The 23666-nt window shown below is 39.7% G+C and overlaps 1 protein-coding gene across 4 annotated transcripts in view; it reads right to left on the reverse strand.

The window, feature by feature from the left end:
- wge (winged eye) overlaps positions 1-23666 on the reverse strand; it is a 217439-nt gene that overhangs the window by 186516 nt on the left and 7257 nt on the right. For all 4 annotated transcript variants that reach the window (XM_065221976.1, XM_065221975.1, XM_065221974.1 and 1 more), the window contains exon 2: positions 3445-4215. The gene's annotated coding sequence lies outside the window, so the exon portion shown is untranslated. The remainder of the gene's footprint in view (positions 1-3444; positions 4216-23666) is intronic.

Raw genomic sequence — 23666 nt, forward strand, 5'->3', positions numbered from 1 at the left:
GAAATCTATATCAAATCCTTCTCAAGAGCAGTTGTTGTCGTCGCCGGTGAGGTTGCCGCCAGGATCGAAACCTAGTAAGAGCAAGATGAACGAAAACTTGATCGTAATTGTATTGTAAGGAGCTCGGTGACCTAGTGGCGACCAATTTTGCTTACTGAGCAGAAGACCGTGGATTTAAACTCAAACTCCTTGGCGCTATTGAATCTTTAGGATATCAATTCAGCATAACGTGCACCAAAACGAATTCAATCGTTTTATAAAACATCTCGGTTAATTGGGTTCTTTAAGGGTATTGAGGTAAATGCATATTCGTAATCTGCATTAAAAATGGAACCCAAACCCAAAATTTCATCAATTTTGGTACACTGGAACTATTTTAAATAAGAACGATTACTTTTGCAAAAATCACCTTATTAGCGCCCCTCGGTGTCACTTTGTATGGGAGCGAGCTGTCATTTTGTCAGTTTAGTGTCAAACAGTGAAGTTATTTTTTTGCTTTAAATCTTGGTTTAAAAATCGAGATGAAAGTGTGTGGGTTCGAAAAAAATATCGCTGTGCTCAGAAAACGAAGCTCTTTCAGATGATATATAATAACCATTATATTTTTCAAAATTAAAGAACCCAATTCTCGTGCAAGTTCAGAGGTGTTCTCGGTTTTCATTGAAGCGAGTATTACATCAACATATTCCTACCCATTCCTTTCGTGATCAGCAATCTGGTTTGCCTAGTTTTAGATCACCAGTGTTAGTCCTAGTCCCAAGCAACGTCTTTTTTTTTTCAGTGTAGTTACAGCTGATCTGGTTGCATCTTCGGGCGGCCAATTATGCTCATGAAGTCAAACTCAAAGCATGGACAAATCAATACAGAAAGTAACAATTTCAGACGACTTGAATGATCCAGAGGGTTTATAAGAGGTTAGCAAAAAGTTCTTATAGGACAAATGATCTTCAATGGAAAGCCTGCAGGACTTGTATGAATATTCTAAACGTCTTCACGTTTTTATGCCTTCAATCTTGAGGAATCCAAAGGGTGAGGTTCGAGATCTTGAAAGGGAGATCGAAGAAATTTCTACGGTTATTTCAAAAGTCTTCAAGTCAGCACCAACATATTCACATCTCGTCATAGACAAATTAATCAGGGGAATAACAAGTGTCATCCCAGAAAAAAAAACTGCCAAGAACAAGTTCATACTAAGTCAAATTCAAATTCAGGGTCGGCTCCGAAGTCTTCTTTATAAGTAAGTCTAGATGGCTTCTAGTGCATAAGTGATCTGAAATATTTGGTCCTGAAAACTTCCAGGGTAAATCCAAAGGTTGTCAAGTAGCAATGCAGAGCAGTTTCTGGGATAGTCCATAGCACTTCCAGTGCAAATTTCTAGGTTTGTCCCTTGCATGTCTCTAGTAGTCAATGCATTGGAATTCAAGGGTATGCCCAGAGGAAAATCGGAATTTCTCGTGGACAAATCAAGAGAATAACAGAAACCAATCCATCTAGCCTTTAGATCAAGTCCAGAGAACTTTAAAATCAAGTTGTCAGGCCTTCAAAGAAAGTCTAGAGAGCTTCTAGGATAACTGGATCATTTTCCGGTCGTTAGTTTTAGGATGGAAATTGTCTCCACTTCTCAAGGTCTTATTTTTGGTCCTCATTAAATCGACGACAGACATAAGTTCCAGAAGAATGTCATAAGCTGGTATGAGTAGAAATTTCATGACGAGTCAATCCAGAGTACTTCTAAACCAGATCATCAGAGGTCTTTTTGTCTTTCAATCCTGGAACGATTCAATTCGGCGTTCAACTCACTGGAATAGCGAAATTAACGACCAGAAAGCTGGTCGATGCCAGACTTGCCCTATTCGATATCAAGTTAATTAAACGACGTCACTTGAATCGTGTATTTGCGCTTCAAGTAGGGATCTAGAGCGGTATTTGGACCAGTACTGTGGCCACTTAAGCCATACTTTTAAGCACGTTATGGGTAAGCCCAGAGATCTTTGAGATATATTCAATGGTGCACAGACAGTGTGACTACCGAAATTTAGTCATGGATAGAATTGAATGGAGATGACTCTTTAGTACAGCACAGGCCAACTCGCTCTTCTAAAAGGACAAATTGAAAGATTTTCAAGAGGGAAAATGCAGTTTCAGTCCTGATGAGTTCACAATTTTATAGGCCAAGTCCGAAGATCTTCACGAATCATTCCATAGCACCAAAGGCACCTTGGGAACTTTTTGGCAAAATTCAAAGCACGTAAAGAAAATGTATTATTCGATGTATTATTCTTCGATGCAAGCAGCAATAATATTTACAATATCGGACAAATCTAAGGAATTCATGCCACTTGATCACTGAAACAAATTGAAATAAAGAAAAGACCTAATGTGATTTGTAAAATAGTGTGGGGTGCGATGCATCTAAATTTTTGCAGGAAATCTTCAAAATCTTCATCAATCTTCCTTCTATCTACAAAGCATGCGAGCATCTCACAACAGCTAAGCAAAATTTGTTCCTGCATCTTAGATAGAGTTGCCCTCTTGGTAAATATAAATGTTACTTGCATCGAAGGATGGCCTTTCAAGTTAAGAGATGTTCAAGGGCAAGTTTACAGATCATCAAAAACAAATGGTTTTTACAAAGTTTGGTTCTATAAAAATAACTCCAGTCTTCAAAAACAAATCCAGAGCAGTTCTTCGGCAACACCAAAGGATTTCAAGGGGCATGGCGAGAGTTTCATGACCATTCCCAAGAACTTTTCAGACAAATGCAGGTCTAGAGATCTACATGGATTAATCCAAGATCTTCGACATCACTCGCAGAGGACTTCAAAGGCATACGTTACTAAACTACTTTTATTCGAAAGGAATCCACAATTGTTTCCTCTTTATTTGTTGTCTAAAGTCCACAGCAACTTTCCAAATCCAGAAATGTCTCCTCACCAAATTCCCTCAGCGCGCCGCCGGCAAGCGTTCTTATCAGTTTGAAATTCTTCAACCGCAAAGGTAAACAGAAAACAGACAAAAAAATAATCATACAATAACAGCACAGAAAATGAAAGAAACTAATCCATCTCTCTGCTGGGCGTCGGGTCACTGTTTACGTTAGGCTTAGGCTTGGCGCTGCGTTTCTCAACTAGTAAGCTCAAAGTAAACTCCCTCCCCGAGGTCGGAGATATGCCGGAGCTGATTTGGCCATAGCTCTAATCTAAAAGTTCGGACCCGGTTCGGTTTTGCACGGCTCAGTGCCGGCAGCCAGCAGCGGAGGGATATCCGTTTACATACACAATTTCCAATGATTTATGGCATTCAATTAATCATATTTGCTTTATCTTTATCGCTCTAGCCAGATCCGTCCAGTTTCGTTTTCGTTTTTTTGGGGTTAGGGTGATGTTAAATAGTTAGAAAATTGATCCACCTTTGCGAAGACACAATCGAAACGTCAATGCTTACCGTCACTATTACTGCTGGTGCTGCTGCTGCTACTGGTTTCTAAATTGCGATCGATGTCTGCAGCGCAACTGTATCCAATCATACTGGGACACTTCTTTTCCCCCAACCAGAAACCACTTGTCTTGCCACTAGTCGTCGGGCAAAATACATATATTTTATCGAAACACTTCGTCACTTCACTAAACACTGGACAGATTTACTCTTTTCCCACTTTTGCTCGCTTCCTCACCACTCACTTCCTACCTCTGCCCGCATCCAACAGGACTCGACTGTATATGTGCGGATATGTATATATGCGTGTACTTTATATTTCTCACTCTCTTCCTTCTCAAGTACCCACCACTTCAGCAGTGCAGATTTCTTCCTCTTATTCTGGACTCGATTCCCTCGCCGTTCACAACTGCGATGGACGCTGGTAATAAATATCAATTTTATATCCTCTTTTGGTGTGTTTTTTTCCCTTCTTACCGATTCACCTCGCTTTGCGATTTTCCTTGTTATCCTTTTTACTTGGGTCGATTTGATTTATATCACCACTCTCGGTAACTCGGCAATTTTTACGACTCACGAGCCGAGATTTGGACACTCACTTGATTATTCCGCGGGTCTCACTGCCTTCTCAATTTCCTAAAATCTTCTTCCTTCTTCCTGCACCAGCTTCATTTCAATCAACAATTGCGTCGACCCCCCGGCGGCGGTGACTGAGTTACTGCGCGTTCCAAAAATACATCATCAGAGGAGGCGGTTGCAAGTTTTTTCCTCATTGTGAACCTAAAAAAAAAATGCGGGGAGCGACCAGGCATCGTTTCCCGATGGGAGGGAGGATGACGAAAAGGAAACAAAAAACGATATTAGATAATAAATATTAGCATAAATGACACCATCGCATCGTGGGATTGAAGTGATTCCGCGTCGCAGCGCACAAGGCTTTCGTGGTTCTCAATTTGCAAATCTCTCACGCAGAGAAGCCAGGTAACTCATTTCGCCTTTCGGTTGGTTCTTATATTTTTAATAATAGGTGGACGCTCAGCGCAGCGGGAGGATCTCATGGAGATGATTGTTCTTGGCTTGAAACAGCTGCACAAACATATCGAATGACGAGGGTCTCCCCCTAGTGGGATGCACTTTGTTTACACTGTAGTTTTGTTTGAAATTAGTGACAGTTAATGAGGGAGGGTTATTAAATTTGAAACTAGTTTTTTTTTTCCAGTGGGAGAGATAAAAGATTTCTAAATGCGTGAGGTGGTTTGTGCTCATGTGGAAATGGTTTAATGACGGTGCAAGTTCAAATTATATTTTTCAATTGATTTTACGATTCTGTTTCCATAGAAATATTCTTGAAGAGTGCTCGTGCAGTTGTAAGCTGGACATAATTCGCAGCTAAATAGTCCTATACCGATGTATCGTTGACTTTGACAAAATATGGTCAACTCACGATTCGAGGGAAGCTCAACTGAAATTTACTTTGATTTCTTTGACAGATTTTCGGAGAATAAAAAAAAACGCATAAATTGAAAGATCAATTTTTCTTCAACCATCGGAAAATAAACTAGGGGAAATGTCGGCTTCGGCAATACCTTAACCTATTATCGTCAGGGGGTAAACAAAGTCCTAGAGCACTCAAATTTTGTCAATAAATGCTCTGAAACACAATGTATGCCAAAATTGAGCTCTCAAGGATGTTGTTTACCCCCTGACGATAATAGAGTAAGGTATTGCCGAGTCCGTCATTTACCGTATAACGAAGGGGTATTGCAAAATATTTCTGTACAATATGTGAGTGTAGTGATGCGCCTACACTTGTATGACAAACTTTTAGCATTACTTGTATAATAAAGCTCATGCTCATCCATGATCACGCTTGTATAGTTTTTGTATAGTGCTCATAATTTATTATACAAATACCATGAACCCCCGACGAATCGTGCACATTAAAGGGCCACCCACATTAGATCCGTTTGCGTTGCGTTGACGTAAATTTGACAGTTAGACAATAGATTTAGCTGTCACTTTGTCGCAACGCGTCCGATCCGGATCTAATGTGCGTGGGCCTTAACGGGGTTCATTTTTAATTTGAACTTCTAGTAACCCTCAAGGGGTTGGTCACTCCACACAGAGTGTAAAAACCAGATTTGGACCTGGATATTGCGAACTCTGTCGATTTAAGTTTTCAAGTGAGCAAGAAAACATCTTGAAAATCTTTCGAAGCTTCAAATTGTTTTGCTGAAACAACTCACGAAATCGTATATACATTATACATGCTGTCAAATGAACTCTTGGCTCCTCCTTCTCTGCTCCACAAATAACGTTTACATGGTGTTGGGAGTGCACCTGCCCACAAAGCTCACATGACTCTTATAAAGTTGGATTAAATTTTTGTTTCAGCAATTCGTAACCCAGTTTTGGCATTATTATAAATATCAAATAAAAACACTTATTCGAGCATCACGTTCGGTGATTTACATTATCCGCCTACTAAGGTTGATGTTTCGAACGTTTCATAATTATAATTATTAATTTGTTTTCAGTAGGTGGCAATACCTTGTAACCGTTTAATTACAATGTCCTAGGTTTTAATTTGTGCATGTTGTTTTAGGAAACTGTAGTGTTTGTTTAGTGTCAGTGTCGGGTTAGTAGGATTAGTAGGATTGTAGGTAAAATTGCTATTATTGAAAAATGTATAAATTTGTCTTAGTAGGTAGTTTGAAAATGATATTTGTTTATAAGCTTAATTGGATGTGACAGGATCGAAAGGGTGTTATAATCAACTGTGGTAGAAAAACACAATAGGCGAAGGAGATGATATGGATGGGTGGAAGGAAGGAAAATGGAGGAAATAAGGAACGAATTGAAAACTGGATTGGAAAAGGAGGGCTTCTGATAGCTGGGATGGTCAACCATTGCCCAGAAGTAAACCGGCGTTTGTGCCTAGAAGACGTGAGTGGAGTGCAAAAGTGAACCAAAGTGTAGAGAACGACCTTTTTATGTTCCTGGTGTTCATTCAGGACCTTTTTTTGGTATTCGACGGATATCCTCACGATCGGCACTTTTCGACCAAGTCAGTCTCGACTGTCTTGGTCTAAACGTCAAGGACCTTCAACTCTCCGGCTTAATAATTGCCAGAAAGGAGAGCATCCTCGGACTCGGTAGTCCTAATTGTTAAGGAGCAAGACCCTTCTCGGCTCGACCAAGGTGGCCTTGTCACGGTCAGCTGATGTTCCCAACGAACGGAGACGCCGTTGACACCGAAAAGGCTACTTCAGTAGCTGCACAGGGATTGCTATATTCCCTGGTTGCGAACCGCCATCGCAACGCGCAAACCCAAGCCTTAAACCCGCCATTGTAGTGATCACAGCTCCAGTCACCAGGCGCCATCTTCCAGACCAGTTTAAGACACCGATCCGCCATTGTCGACGGAGTGATTAAGCCACGGATCGCCATCGCGGTCAAACAACAGCTGCCCAATATAATCACCGCCATCGTCCAGCAAACACCACCGGTACGTACCAAGGAAGCAGAAAAACACAGAACACACCCCATAATAGCCCAATAAAACCATCCGCACCATAGTTCCATTTTAATAAACTTCTAGACTTTTTCCACCCACACTTTAGCTTCCAATTAATTTCACTATCACTTAAGAAATCCCACAGAATGCCGGCCCTGTGACACAGTTCAGGGGTCTCATGTTACTGAGCTAGATATCCGAGCGTCTTGGTTGAGCCACATAGGGTGAGTATCATATAGTCTCAACCTTTACTTGTGGTTCAATAAGTAACTATCCACATGACTTCTGAGCTCTTTTGAATGTTTGGCTCCCGTTTGACAGTTCGACTCGGCTCCCAGATGACAAGCATTTTGAGTTAGTTCGCAGTACTCAGATTTGGACACACTCATTGGCACAGTTTGGCACTCATAGTAGAAATGTTCATGATCGTTGAAGTTACTGGCAACACTGTACTATTTCTGCGCCTGTCATTGGTGTTGACACAATCCGATTTTTGGATTCGTTTAACTGCAACCGCGAATTTTCGGCCAAGATCCACCCTAGATTCTGCAAAACCGTGTTAGATTCCCCAGCAGCGAACATCCTAATGTCTGTCCGAAGCAGTACATTTTCCATAGCAGAAAATATATGAAAACCAGGGCAATTGGCACAGCGCTGAAAATGAGAGAACAGCTGACCACGGATTTATGTCGGAAAGGTAAATAGTCGAATCAAAACAAACGAGGTACCAGGACCAGGACGACCGGATGAGCGGCACCGATGGTGTAGCGGTAAGTGTGATTACCTCTCACCCCAGCAGGCCTGCGTTCAATACCAGTCGGCGCCGCCGGGATGTTCTGAGGCATAACATCTCTGATCACGCCTTCCTTCGGAAGGGAAGTAAAGCCGTTGGTCCTAGGTTCATTAGTCGATGGGTCGATAGGTAGAGTCCAGGTGTGGGAGCTGCCTCCCTGGCGTCGGTAGCATTGGTGCACAGAACAGAAAACAAATCAAAGAAAAAAAAACAGGACGATCGAAGTTGTTCGATGTGAAACCGTGCTGTGATCGGTCTTGACAAATTCACCCCGGTCTACTCCCGGAATCGGTATTCATATCCTCGAGTTTCAGCCGCTTGTTGCTTGTTGTTCACATATTTAAACAAAACAATTCAATTGTATTAACTTTCATGAGAAGGGAAGATGACGAGTCAAGGAAGAGAAACAAGAAGAACGGTGCCCTCCACAACTACTCTCCCGAGTAGCACACTTTCATCACAATAAGTTACAGCAACTTGTTTATGACTGAAATAAGTCTTATATAAGTTTCCACCTTCATGTGACAATCCTAAGTAGTTCAAGGGTCATTTTGGACAAATTCTTTCTTGTGAAAGTGCTTCACCCTCAATGAAGACAAATACGTAATAGGAATAATATTCGAGTTTTAGGAAAAACGTGTTGATCGGAAATCTACAACAAATCCTTCTCAAGAGTAGTTGTTATCATCGTCGGTGAGGTCGCCGCCGAGATCGAAATCTAGTAACAGCAAGTTAAACCGGAACTTGGTAGTAATTGCTTTGTGAAATAAAGGGCTCGGTGGCCTTGCGGATACTTAGCAGAAAAGCATGGGTTCAATCACAAGCTCCTTCATATTATAGAGTTATGCTTTAAATCGGCTTTCTTTAATAATATGATATACAGCGCAATGAAATTCTACGTCTAGCGCAAAGAACGGGTACGTTAAATAAGTAATATTTGAGTGCTGGGAAAGACGTGTTGATCGGAAATCTATATCAATTCCTTCTCAAGAGCAGTTGTTTTCGTCGCCGGTGAGGTCACCGCCAGGATCGAAACCTAGTAACAGCAAGATGAACGAAAACTTGATCGTAATTGTATTGTAAGGAGCTCGGTGGCCTAGTGGCGACCAATTTTGCTTGCTGAGCAGAAGACCGTGGATTTAAACTCAAACTCCTTGGCGCTATTGAATCTTTAGGATATCAATTCAGCATAACGTGCACCAAAACGAATTCAATCGTTTTATAACACATCTCGGTTAATTCTCGTGGAAGTTCAGAGGTGTTCTCGGTTTTCATTGAAGCGAGTATTACATCAACATATTCCTACCCATTCCTTTCATAGCCAGCAATCTGGTTTGCCTAGTTTAAGATCACCAGTGTTAGTCCTAGTCCCAAGCAACGTCTATTTTTTTTTCTATGTAATTACAGCTTATCTGGCAATAACGGAGTTGCATCTTCGGGCGGCTAATCATGCTCATGAAGTCAAACCCAAAGCATGGACAAATCAATACAGGAAGTAACAATTTTAGACGACTTTAATGATCCAGAGGGTTATAAGTGGTTAGCAAAAAGTTCTAATAGGACAAATGAGCTGCAATGGAAAGCCTACAGAACTTGTATTATTATTCTAAACATTTTCACGTCTTTGTGCCGTCAATCTTGAGGAATCCAAAGGGTAAGATTCGAGATCTTGAAAGGGAGATCGAATGAACTTCTACGGTTATTTCAAAGGTCTTCAAGTCTGCGCCAACATATTCACATCTCGTCATAGAAAAATTAATCAGGGGAATAACAAGTGTCATCCCAGAAAAAAAACTGCCAATAACAAGTTCATACTACTTCAAATGTAAATTCAGGGTCGGCTCAGAAGTATTCTATATAAGTAAGTCTAGAGAGCTTCTAATGCATAAGTGATCTGAAATGTTTGGTCCTGAAAACTTCCAGAGTCCAAAGGTTTTAAAGTAGCAATCCAGAGCAGTTTCTAGGTCAGTCCATAGCACTTCCAGTGAAAATTTCTAGGTTTGTCCCTTGCATGTCTCTAGAGTCAATGTATGTCCAGAGGAAAATTTCAATTTTTCGTGGACAAATCAAGAGAATAACAGAAACCAATCCATCGAGCCTTTAGATCAAGTCCAGAGGACTTTAAAATCAAGCTGGCAGGCAGAAAGTCTAGAGAGCTTCTAGGATAATTGGATCATTTTCCGGTCGTTAGTTTTTGGATGGAAATTGTCTCCACTTCTCAAGGTATTATTTTGGGTCCTCATTAAATCGACGGCAGACATAAGTTCCAGAAGAATGTTATAAGCTGGTAAGTGCTGGAGATTAGTGACGTTTAACGCACGCACACTAGCGGGTGCATCGCCGTGTAAAGTTGTTTATTGTTTTTCTTTGACTAACATAAAATATGTGTGGAATTAGATCTGTCAAAATGAGTTTGACAGTGATTTTTTATGTATTTTACACGGATTTTAACTAACACGCTCTCACATATGGCGAGCCTTTCCGGCGGGACACAACCTGACGTAAAAATCTCTATGGGAAAACTTTTCAAAGTAGGCTGGATTTCCGTTGAGCTATGGATAGTTGCCTTTAGTGTTAATTTGCCAAATCCAAATCCACATATGAAAAGTAAGATCATTGAGAGAAAATATAAAACGCTAGAAATTGGTTTAGCCGGTACAGATCTACAACATTCTCCGATAGTTCCTTCCAAGCTAAGACGCAATTTCGTTTTCTCGCCCGGCATCGCTAGGATACGGCTTGAGCCAGCTTCTCAACTTCACTAATGAAGCCCCGTCCATCGTCGTCGTCGTCGTCGTCGTCGTCGTCGCTAATGACAAAAGATCCCTCCCAAGGCGGGAATTACAAGACTGGCAGCATGGATGAGAACGGGTACCTTCCACCGCACCATCAGCGTGCCACGTCAACAACAATCGAGGGGGCGAAATTGCACAAAATTACATCCTCTGCGTCGTCGTCGTCACCACCCGTTGCCACCGACATTGCCGACGGCAGTGGCAGGACGAACGACTGGAAGTGTAATTCGCAACAGCCCTAGGATTTGGCCTAATCTATTTTGTCAGTGTATTGAACCCCACAGACACTACAGCACACTACAACGTACCCGATAGCTGGAGCCGATGTAGATGATGGTTCCAATTTTGGACAGGGGGAGTAGGGATATTAGGACGCTCCTGACGCGCTGGTGGTAATCTATTTTCACCCACACCCGGAGAAATTCCTGGTCTCCTGGCATCGACGTCTGGTCTTCTTACTTTTATGGATTCCATTTCCTTCTTCTTTTGTTGGGATCCTCACATCTTGGGGCCAAATCCCTGCCTGCCCCGATGGAGCTTAATAATTTATTTTAATCCAAGTACTCGTGTTGGAACATGAAAAAAAAGTAGCTCTCCGCTGTTGGCCGAGGCCAACCTTGCCCTGATGGGAATCGATTCCCATAAATTCTCTGACAGATGATGTGATTTCCTATAGCTGAACCGAGGGGGGAACCGCGGAGCGGAAAACAGAATTCAATAATCCGTTTGCTTCATCATCGCCGACGCGAATTTTTGACATGACTCGCTGGCAATCATTGCGATGGTGGTGGTGGTGGTGGTGGGTGTGGGAAATCCTACTACAGAATGAGTTGCATTTCCCGCCCAACATTTCTGCCTCGTAGATTGCTGTACGAATTTAGGAATCAACAGCCTTCCACTTTCAGACGAGCTCTCTATGACTTGCTGTTGTTATCTCGGAAGGAGCTGCATTCCGCGGGGAGCTTGACACACCGGCACAGAATCCCATCGTGTAGGAGAAACGGAATAATGGAACCAATTTGCATCGGTAATCTATGGGTGATGTAAACCGTTTTGATACGTATATCCAACCTCGGTGTGCCGGTCGATGATGAAGTGGGATTTTTTTTTTCTCCTTCTTCTCAGTTAGTGTACACACGTTGTAGGTTGTTGCCATGTCAGTCATGGTGGAGGAGGAGGAGGAGGAAGAGAGTGGCGTCCGTAAAGGTACATGCGGGACGATGAGTTGCGTCGGTTACAGCTCTTCCGGAACGTCGGTAGATTCGATTATTAGCTTACATTGGACATGGTTTTGGAAGTTTCATTCTTTCTCGGTGCAAAGTAGGAACAACATTTGGGATGGCTTGATGGAACGGTCGTGAGAAGGGACTTCTTCTGGACGACTTTGCGAGCAGCGATGCAAGCAGCTGGTATGTGACTAATGATAAGGATCATTCATCTGTTGTAAGCATGCTTGTGCAAACAAAGCACAGCCATCGTTGCAATTAATTTGAACCAATAGAGAATTGATCAAGTTTTCGATGGAAAAGGAACGCTTCAGAATGGTGACGGTAAATTGAGAAAGGAAACCGGTTTTTGAGCAGAATTGTTGTTGAAACCTAACTAGAGTAAAACTAAAAATCTAAAATTGACATTATCTGTTTAAATGTTTGAGTGTTACGAACCCATATTGTACCATAATTTACTAGCTGAGTTCTATACACATTACAGGCAATCGCAGTTATAGTTATTGGAGAATAGCGTAACATCCAGGGTTGCTTTAAGTTACATCACTATAAACAATGTTTTCCCGAATTATGGAATCATTGGATGTTATAATGACATTTCGTGCTTGTAAGTATTACGAGATGAACTAGCCATTGAGCTAAAAATCTCACTTATTAAAAATAAAATTAGACCTGTGCGCCGATCAAAATATTTTCGGCGGCGGCGTGAGTTTATTTCAACTGATTTAGAAAAAAAAAAATACTTTCCAAACCAATCGCACATTGACAAAAAATGCTACCCATATTTGATTTCAGATTACTGAAAATCGCTAAAACGTAGGTCACTCATAGTTTGAGTAAATTTCCCGACACTTTCCCGGGGAAAACTTCTCCAATATGAGAAAAATTAAGAAAATTGTACACAGGTTAGAAGTGTACTAGAAGACAGATTAAAACCACAATCAGTTTTTCTCATATTCGAGAAGTTTTCCTCGGAAAAGCGTCGGAAAATTTACTCAATCTATGAGTGACCTACAACTTCAAGAAATTTGAGTAATCTGAACTCTCATGCTTCGTTAGTGTGGTGGCCAAAATCAAAAGAGGCTACTGCACAGAGGAAACTAGCAAAACTTCAACGTCTAGCATGCATTGTAATAACGGGTGCGGTGCGAAGCACCCCATCAAAAGCAGTAGAAGCAATCCTTAATCTGCTGCCCTTGCATGAATATGCGCAACTAGAAGCGGAAAGAAGGGCTCTAGGGCTCAACAGATGTAACAAAGTAATGCCAGGTGATCTTGTTGGTCATCTAAGCATCTTACAATACTTCCAAAGAGGACCAGTGATGATCAGTCCGCATCGTGCTCTCTTGCCGTGCGGATCTATTTGCTTTTTGCTTAAGGAAGTGTTACTACTACCTAAAGCTACAACAAATTTAAACAGCACTTTTCAGTGCTCAACCTGTTAAAATTTTCTACCTTGTTCAACTCTTATTCCTTTTCGATCCTTGTTTGGACCCTACCCGAGGTAATCCTTCTTGGATATCGATTTGGAAAATTCCTCTTCGATCCTTCAGATTCTTATAGTAATTTGCTTGGAAGTCGATTTGGATAAAAATTTACTGCCGCCATGGCACCTAAACGCAAAAGAAAGGGGCAAACTCTTGACCCCCCTTCTGATGAAATCAATTTGAGTAATCAATTTGATTTGCTCACGGATGATGAGAATGATCCATCATCCAAGAAAAATTCTAGTAAACTTTCCCGGCTTAATGCCAAGAAGGAAAAGATTCCCCCTATTGTGATAACCACTTCCGATTTCCATGCTCTTCGCATGGAACTTTTGAATTTCGTGAAAGTTAAGTTTTCACTACAAATTGGACGTCGGGGTGAATGCCGTGTATTGGCTGAAACCTTGGACGGATTTGAATGTCTTCTCAAGTATCTTACTGAGAAGAAGCACAAATTTTTTACTTACGACACCAAAACTGAACGTGTGTTCAAGGTTGTCATGAAAGGACTGCCCAGTGGTGAATCCTTGGATCACATCAAAGATGAACTGGCAAAATTACTTGGAGTTGTGCCACTCCAAGTAATCAAAATGAAAATGAAATCCCGTCCTGGAGATTCGCGCAACGGGATTTCTAATGATTTTTATTTAGTTCACTTCAAGTCTAGTGAACTAAACAACCTTAAGGCCTTAGAAAAAGCTAGCCTTATGCTCCATGTCCGAGTGAAGTGGGAACACTTCAGGAAGACTGGAGGAAATTTCCAAAACCTCACTCAGTGCCGTAAGTGCCAGGAATGGGGTCACGGAACTAAAAATTGCTACATGCCAGCTAAATGCATGAATTGTGGTGATTCCTCTCACGCAAAGAACGACTGTCCTGTGAAGGAAGATCCTAAGAAATTTAAATGTTCAAATTGTGGTGAAAACCACAAATCCAATTTTAGGGCATGTAAATAAGTTTCGCAAAGCGATCCTACAATCTCGTTCTAACCGTCAGGTAGGAAACGCTCCACGTTTCCGAACAGGTACAAATTCCTCTGCTGTTAACAACGTTCAGCGAGGAACAAATTCTACATTCGTACCCGCAGGTACAAATATCACCCCTACTTCAAATTTTTCATCTGTACCTACTCCCCTCGCTGCTAACAATGTTCAGCGAGTTAATGGAGCTACCTATGCTGCTATTGCAGCGGGTAGAAATCAAAATACTAACCAACGTTCTAACGGAAATTTTGACAATTTTGACTTAGGAAGCATTACTGCACCTAAAATGGAATTTTTACAGAATTCATTAATTGACATGATTTCTGATATGCTTAAATCCAACTCCATGTTTGATGCTATTCAAACTGGAGTAAAATTTGCAAATAATATTGTCATGACTTTAAAATTCAGTAATGGATTTTAAAGCATTAAACATTTTAAATTGGAATGCTCGATCTCTTAGGCCGACAACATAGTAGAAGCGATTCGAAGCGATTCGATGCGATAGCAATTGGCAAAGCGAAATGCAGCGGCAAGCGAAGCAACCTATGACATAGTGAAAGCGTTTTTGAAAACATTACAGTCGCGCGCGCAGTGCAAAATTTTCCGAATCGATTTCGGTGTCCATTTTTCCTCACTAGAATCAGTCCACTTGCGTTCGAAGGCGTCAAAACACAACACGAACAGCTCTGTCGCTTTGCTGAACGCTTTACACCTCTTCGCATCGCTTTCACTATGGCTGGTTTGGGCGATTCCCATAGAACGCTCATAGAGGGTGCTTTCACGCAAGCGCTCCGCTTATTGCCAACGAATCGAATCGCTTCTACTATGTTGTCGGCCTTAAAGATAATGAAGACGAGCTATTTAACTTTTTGAGAGTTCATAACATGCATATTGCCGTTATAACTGAAACGTTCCTTAAACCTGACCATAAGGTTAAGAAGGACGCAAATTACTTGATTTATAGAAATGATCGTATTGATGGACCCTGTGGTGGCGTTGGCATCATTATTCATAGACGAATCAAACATAAAATTCTTTCTTCATTTGAAACCAAAGTTTTTGAAACTTTGGGAGTTTCTGTTGAAACAAAATTTGGACAACTTACGTTTATAGCTGCCTATTTGCCATTCCAATGCGTAGGCCAGCAAAAGAATTTTCTCAAGGGCGACCTCCAGAAACTTCATAGGTCTAAATTCTTCATTATTGGTGATTTTAATGCAAAACACCGCTCATGGAATAATGTTTGATGATTGTTCTGCAGGTTATTACACTATTCAATATCCAAACAGCCCAACATGCTTTTCTTCTGCAAGAAATCCCTCCACTATTGATTTGGTGTTAACTGATTCATGTCAACTTTGTAGCCAATTGGTTACCCATGCTGACTTCGGTTCTGATCACCTTCCAGTAACTTTTGAAATATCCCAAGAAATAATTTGTAATCCCAAAAGCTCTACTTTCAATTACCATAGGGCTGATTGGGAGCAATATCGATCATTTATGGAATATAACTTCGATCCAAACATTCCTTTGCAAACCAAAGATGAAATTAATTATGCTCTTGAATCTCTGACTACTTCTATAGTTGAAGCAAGAGCTGCCTCAGTACCAAAATGCGAGGTTAAATTCGATTCAATTATAATAGACGATGATCTTCAGCTCTTGATCCGTCTTAAAAATGTCCGTAGGAGACAATATCAAAGAACACGCGATCCTGCCATGAAAGTTATCTGGCGGGATTTACAAAAACAAATTAAAAAACGATTCTCTGCCCTGAGGAACAAAACTTTTGAAAATAATGTTTCTAAATTAGACCCGAGTTCCAAACCCTTTTGGAAACTCACAAAAATTTTGAAAAAACCTCAAAAGCCTATTCCAGCGCTTAAAGAAGGTGGTAAAATTTTGATCACAAATTTGGAAAAAAGCTCAGAAACTTGCTAAGCAATTCGAGAGTTCCCATAATTTCAGTTTGGGTCTTACTAGTCCTATTGAGAATCAGGTTGCTCGGGATTATCTGAATATTTTCTCTCGGGAAAATATTTTTGATGATTCCTGGGGGACTGATTTGGACGAAGTAAGGTCTATAACTAAAAAGTTTCAAAATATGAAAGCTCCAGGTGATGATGGAATTTTCTATATCCTCATATAAAAACTCCCAGAGAGTACCTTGTTTTTCTTGGTAAAATTATTTAACAGATGTTTCCATTTGGCATACTTTCCTGATAAATGGAAAAATGCAAAAGTTGTTCCAATTTTGAAGCCGGATAAAAATCCAGCTGAAGCTTCTAGCTACCGCCCAATAAGTTTGCTTTCTTCAATAAGTAAACTTTTTGAAAAGATAATTTTGAATAGAATGATGCTTCACATCAATACGAACTTGATTTTTGCAGATGAGCAGTTTGGATTTCGCCATGGGCATTCAACTACTCATCAACTCTTAAGAGTTACCAATTTAATTCGTTCAAATAAATCTGAAGGCCCTCAATTGGAGTTGCTCTTCTAGACATAGAAAAAGCATTCGACAGTGTTTGGCATTAAAGTTTGATTGCTAAATTGAAAAAGTTTAATTTTCCACTTTATATTATGAAATTAGTTCAAAATTATTTAACTGACAGAACTCGCTGATGACACAGGCATTTCCACTAAAGGAAGAAGTCTTCGTGTTATTTGCAGCAGACTGCAGAAAAGTTTAGATATTTTCTCTTCTTATTTACAAAAATGGAAGATTTCTCCCAACGCTTCCAAAACTCAACTTATAACATTTCCACATAAGCTTAGAGCTTTGTTTTTGTAACCTAGTAGTAGTCACATAGTCACTATGAACGGAGTTCCTATTCCCTGGTCAAATCAAGTGAAATATCTTGGATTAATACTTGACCAAAAATTAACTTTTAAAGATCACATTGCCAAATGTAACAAATATATAAAATGTTTGTATCCTCTTATAAACAGGAAATCCAAACTTTGCCTCAGGAATAAACTTCTAATATTTAAACAAGTTTTTAGACCGGCCATGTTTTACCCTGTGCCAATATGGTCTAGTTGTTGCACTACCAGGAAAAAAAGCACTTCAAAGGATTCAGAACAAAGTTCTGAAGATGATTTTGAAGTTGCCTCCCTGGTACAGTACTACCGAAGTACATAGAATTTCGAATGTTGAGACTTTAGAACAAATGTCCAACAAAATAATTAATAATTTCAGGCAAAAATCGTTGCAATCCTCAATTGCAACGATTAATTCCCTTTATACTTAGATAAGATTTAGTTTTAGTTTTTAGTTTTAAGATATCAATTGTTATACTGACATGCAGGTTTAAAAAACCTGTTTAAAATACTGCATTGCCAAGACAGGAACAATGTAAAAACACTTAGATATATATCATAACAATTAAGGCTGGTAAGTTACTGTAGTAACTGGAGCACCTAGGTTAAAAAAATGAAATGTAATTTATTTTGAATTTGGAACAAATAAAGATTAAAAAAAAAGAAAAAAGGACCGGGTATGAGTATGAATGGAGACTGGATGAAACCAGAGGACAGCTATGAAATTTCCTTCAACGTATGTGAAACGGCACGTTCGGATTGGGAAACTGGTGGTCCTAACGTTCGTCAAGGCTCAATCATATTTTTCACAGATGGCTCAAAAATTGGAATACGAACAGATGCCCCGGAACAAATATTTCAGTTGCGATGGGACATTTTCCAAATGTGTTTCAAGCGAACCATACTGTGGAATATCATACTGTACGGTAAAAATGGAACTCAAATGCTGGGAAGAGCAAAGGGTGATGGCCAATTGGATGACTGTCACAAACTGCAACCAGTCGAAAAGATTTATAACTCCTAATATAACATACACCAAAAAGCTTTTAGAGCTCAATAAAAGACCTCTTAGTATATACACTGGGCTAGTAACTGGGCACTGTCCTAGTAGATATCACATGAAGAACATTGGTCGGGTTCATAGTAATATCTGTCGTTTCTGTAATTTGGAACGTGAAACCTCGGAACATCTGTTCTGCAGTTGGGGTGCATTACACAAGCGTAGATCCAAATTTCTTGGAAGTATTAGCTTACAACCTAGTGATATTTAGTCTGCAAAACCTGGAAAGGTAGTTGGTTTTATAAACCATATTATACCGGACTGGGAAAAGATGTGTCCAGGCAATTGGCATGATACAAACAGCAAATAGGGGTACCACAAAAGTTTAAATAATGCACGGAGTGGTTTTACTTCACTCCCCAACAAAAAAATAAATAAATAACTGAACTCAAATATAAGTAACTCTTACTCAATTTTGAGTCGTTATCATTGGCCGTACATGCGGAATTTGTTTAGGAAAGTATAGCAATCTGTGGCATTACGTAACATTTTAACGGGCCTTAGAAATTCTTTCATTTATTGAGCATTACACGTTATTAATATGTTGATAGCGATAAATGGTAAGCTTGTACTACTCTGATACATATTTGAATGTCCACGCATTGTAGTCATACAACTTTTGGTTTATGTATTTGAAGCACAACTTGGACCTGTGAGAGATTTAAAAAAAAAGCTCAAATATCAACGTGTTGTTAATAATATAGGGTGTTGCAGAATGTCTAAGCACGAACGATAACGTAACTTTGTTTACAGCAAATTCTGTTTTTATTTCGTTTTCATGTTCTCTATAGTATTCTCTTACAGTTAAACGTAGAAAATCCGAGTCGTAAGCCAAGGAGTGGTTTTTTTTTATCTCACGCTACTCATTAGCTTCAGTCCAACAATTTTGGATACTTTTTCCCAGTCTTTCACAAACTTTATAACAGATTCCGCTTCCTTTACATGTGTCTGCAAATATGCTCTGGTCAGGGCCCAAACAGTTTAGATTGGCCTGGCCTGGGGACAGTTTGACGGATTCATCTCCTTGGGTACGAATTGGACCTTGTTGGCTTTATACCAGGCTATCGTGTCCTTGGAGTAATGAACCGACGCCAAATCCGGCCAAAACAGTACTGAGGCGTCGTGTTTGCGGATCATGGGTAACAGACGCTTGTTTAAACACTCACGCACGTAAACATTTGGAAAGCATACCACCGACAAACCGACATGAAACTTAAACTTAACTTTCGCTCGAAAATCTATAACGGCCGATTCAAATGTGCAGCGATCCCATCTGTCAAAACCATAGAAACTTTTCGTCTAGATAAAACTAACTTGTCCAGAATAGATCAGACACGAACTAACTCATACATTTTGCACTCGTGTTCGTGGCTTAGATAAACGTTTTCCGCGAACACGGAGACAGATGTCGGTAGTGTGCTTTGAGCAGAAATTTCGTGGTAATTTGTATGGTCATTCATGACGGTTTGTCGGTGAGCATACCACACTCACAAATGGCTTGCCCATAGCTTTATTACCGATTTTTTTTTCGAAAAAAAAACCGACTTATCCGCGTCGTCAACACTTCGGCCATCACGAACGGTGTAGTACTGATCACTAGGAAGAATTTTGTAATCAAGTTTAACGCATGATTCAACGTATGATTAATTGGCTGGGACACGGATTTATGAAAAAAAAATAATTCTCGTTCCAGTATGATTTCCGGGTGCCTTATGGGTTCTAGAATTACAGGGAAGTTCTGCCGAAGTTCAGGGAAGGGCTGCTGAAGTTCAGGGAAGGCCTGTCAAAGTCGCAGTCAAGTCAAGTTCGCAGAATATCCTCAAATACTTGTGAAACAACATGTGAAAATTAAGGAACCTTTTGATTTGAAAAATATTTCATTTAGCAATGGCAAAGGTGGGTGATTTCTAAAATAGTTCTATTTACCTTTATAAATCTAGACCAACTATTGAAACAGACGGAACAACCAAACGTAAGCAATGGCTTTAAACACAAAATTCTCGAGAATCAAAACACTCCCACGCAAACTAACAATGCCATTCGATAAAGGAAGTTTGCTCTATCATATGAAGTTGTTAGGTTGCCTGGATGTGCTTTGATTCTCGAGGAATTTGCGTTTAAAGCCATTGTTTACGTTTGGTTGTTCCGCCTATTTCAATTGTTGGTCTAGAAATATGCAGATATATCAGAAAACTTCCATCAAATAGACTGAAACATTCACAGAGTATCCTTCAATTAGCTTACACATACACACACTTGAATTGTTTTTATTATTTCACAAATACACGCGTTTCCAACACGACTTAGAAATACTCTAAATTTAGAAATATTTTTACTATTTATTTTCAAGCACTTTCATAATGGAGTTATGGCGATAACGCATAGATGACATTGCCGAATTGCATCCGTTTTCAATTATTGATAATATTCGCAAAATGGCTTTTTTTCGCGAGGCTTCCAAATCACATTGTTTTTCAACCTGGAGCATACTTACGCTCAGACACATGCAAAAGCCAGTTGATTACTTAGGAAAACGAAATCTAATGCTTGGAGTTGCGTTACAAAAAAATGATTTGATATTGAAATAATGCATTTCACAGGTATGTTGTCTTCGGAGGAAATGTTCCTAACAATATTTTAAAACGATCTACGGGAGTAAAATATGACCTTTCATACGAAATACTTGTGTAATTGATTAGCAAAGTTAGCGACCGCTATGATTGTGATCCTAAAATTGAACTTAGAAAATGGTTTACAGAAAATTTCAACAATAAATCAATCTTGTAAAAATTGCTAGAAATAGCAATTTTAGTTCTTTAATTTTACACGGAAGAGTTTTTTCGATTGAGCGCTGCGTTATTTTGTAAAAAATCGATGAAGTGAGTCATTCCAAACCGATCCACTTTCACCTTAACTAAAATTCGTCCATTAGGTAAAAAGTTTAAAACTGTGCGTTTTAATAAAATAAATCGTACTTCATACATGTTATTCCAATCAAGTCCAAAACTGAAACGATAAATCAATAAACACCAGCCAAGATTTAAAAAAAAATTATCTATTCAGAATGTTTGTTATAATGTTCCACTAGGGTGTACGCTCAATTTTGCGATACACTGTAAGTTCCGAGAACTACAGGAAAGTTCAGAACTTTGGAAAAGTTTGTAGATGCTTCATGGTAAATATCCTGAGAACATCAATGCAGATCAGTGAATTTCAAGAAAATTGTCGAGAATATAGAGATCTAGATCAGAGAACTGCACGACAGTTCCATTAGCATCAAGTAAATTTCAAGAGCTTCACAAGAACTTAAAGAATCTTCAGAATACTTCACGTAAGTGCAAAGATCTCTAGGAAAGGTCAGAGATCGTCAAAACTGTTCTAAGAACTTCAGGGCAGTTCCAGGAATTTCGGAAAAATTGTGGAAACATGAGGGAAATTCAGAAAATTTCTGGAAATTTTTGAGAACTTCAGGTCCGTTCGATTAACTTCAGAAAAATGGTATTACAGATGTTCAAAGAACCCTCAAAAGGGGCCTCCCTTAGCTCAGTTGGTAAAGGCGCAGCTACAAAGCAAGACCATGCTGGAGCTGGCTGGGTTCGATTCCCGGTCCGGTCTTGGAATTTTTCAGATTGTAAAATTCATTGACTTCCCTGGGCATAGAGTATGATTGTACTTGCCACACAATTATACTAATGCAAAAATAGTACATGCATCGAAAGCTCTCAATTAATAATTGTGGAAGTGCATCTTAGAACACTAAGTTGAGAGCACGCAATAAGCTAATATGCCAAAAGCAATGAATTCAAACACATAAAGCAACCAACAATACAGACAAAACGCTTGCTACTATGTACTACCACGATAAACTATCTCTGTAATATAGCTTGATCGGAGTTGTAGAAGGATAATGATATATTGCTTGCCTGCTTGGTTGCACGGTTGAGGGCGTAGCTCGATCGGAATCGAGAAAAGATATAACGCTTCGTGAAGCAGCTTGCCTGCAATTTAGTCGTTTCCTTCTACCGACCCGAGCAAGCTATACTGGCGAAGACCGTTATCATTCGGTTCGTTAATCGCTTGTCATTTTGAGATATTTTTGCTTCCTTGGCGATAAGCAATAAGCTTGAAATGCGAAGAAGAAGAAGAAGAAGATAATTCAAAATCTAGAAAACAAAACGAAGCTACGAGTTCCATGAGCGTCAGAACTTTGAAATTTTTGTACACTCTATGTCCATTAACGTTCCGTTATGGGGTGTTAACACTTATGCTATTTCACTAGCGCTTATGAGCTAGCTGCTAGCAAAACAGCCAACTAGCTTAATGTAAACAGGGTATCAGCGTCTACCAGCATGAAATTTCAGGAGCAACTGAAATTCGTGCTAGTTGGCGAGTACACTAGCGCTAGCAAATCCACACAGATGTGAACACTCCACTAGCATGTGAAAAATTGCGGAAAACTTCAAGGAATTCTGAGATTTCCATGGAGATTCCAAAAAATTTAGCAGTCAAGCCTATCTGCAAAGTTTCAAAAAATCTATTTTTTTATCGCATGAATTTTCAAAGTCAGTGTCCGTGATAACTCAAATTTAAATTGGTTTAATTGTTTTTGTATATTATTGAGAACTGTTCATTTAAGGCCTTGACCGTTAGAATTGAGCAGATTTTTCAAATTTGAAAGGCTGCCTTTTTGTTATTTTTTTTTTTTGACGTAGGACTACGTCTATGATTTATATATGGGGGTACACTTTGTGAAAACCAAAAATGGAACATGTAACGACATTATGAAAGATTTTGAACGTTAATAACTTAGCTGCCCCTGGCCTAATTTCAATAATTTTATCATCAATCGGTCAGAAATATTTCTACGCATCTGCTATAGTTAAGACATTATTATTTTTCAAAAAGTCACTATTGAAAATTGCACGAATGTGCAACTGTTGCTATGATAGTTCAAATTATCACCGACTGCCTGCAAAAAGCGATTTCCATAACACAGATTTCAAAGTTGAATTTCATCCGGTCTCACCAAACGGTGTTTATTAAATCACCGCGTGGTGAGTGGTGGTGTTCTGCAGTACACAACGAAAGGCTCCCCGGAAGCAGCTAGCTATCAAGGATTCAGTTTAAATCACCGTGTGTGGTCGTCGACATCAGCAGCAGCAGCAACAGTGCTTTCGGCGCGTGGCGTTGAACATTGTTCTCCAGTACACAACCAAAAGCAAGCAGCGAGCTGCAGCCCACATGAGCATCCATAGAAGGAGGAAGAAGCCGCACCGCTATTGATCGGAATCAGTAGCTCTTCGTGAGTCGCCGTGGGCCATCTATGTCAAGCGCGTCATACTAAAGAGTATAAACAGAGAGAACCCCGCTCAAATTCATATTAATACACAAAACGAAAGCTCTTGCTGCAGTTAACAAACAACATTTATTATATAAAACCACGTAGTCCTAGTCGTATTACTTCATCACTATTGAGAAATGATGAAGTATTGGATTTTTTTACACTTGTCATTCTTTCATTTATCGCAAAGATCCTACTCTAAT

This window comes from Ochlerotatus camptorhynchus, unplaced genomic scaffold (genome assembly GCF_037179485.1).
Source record: "Ochlerotatus camptorhynchus isolate MF236.1 unplaced genomic scaffold, CSIRO-AGI_Acam_v1.1 ptg000151l, whole genome shotgun sequence".
Lineage (NCBI taxonomy): Eukaryota > Metazoa > Arthropoda > Insecta > Diptera > Culicidae > Ochlerotatus > Ochlerotatus camptorhynchus.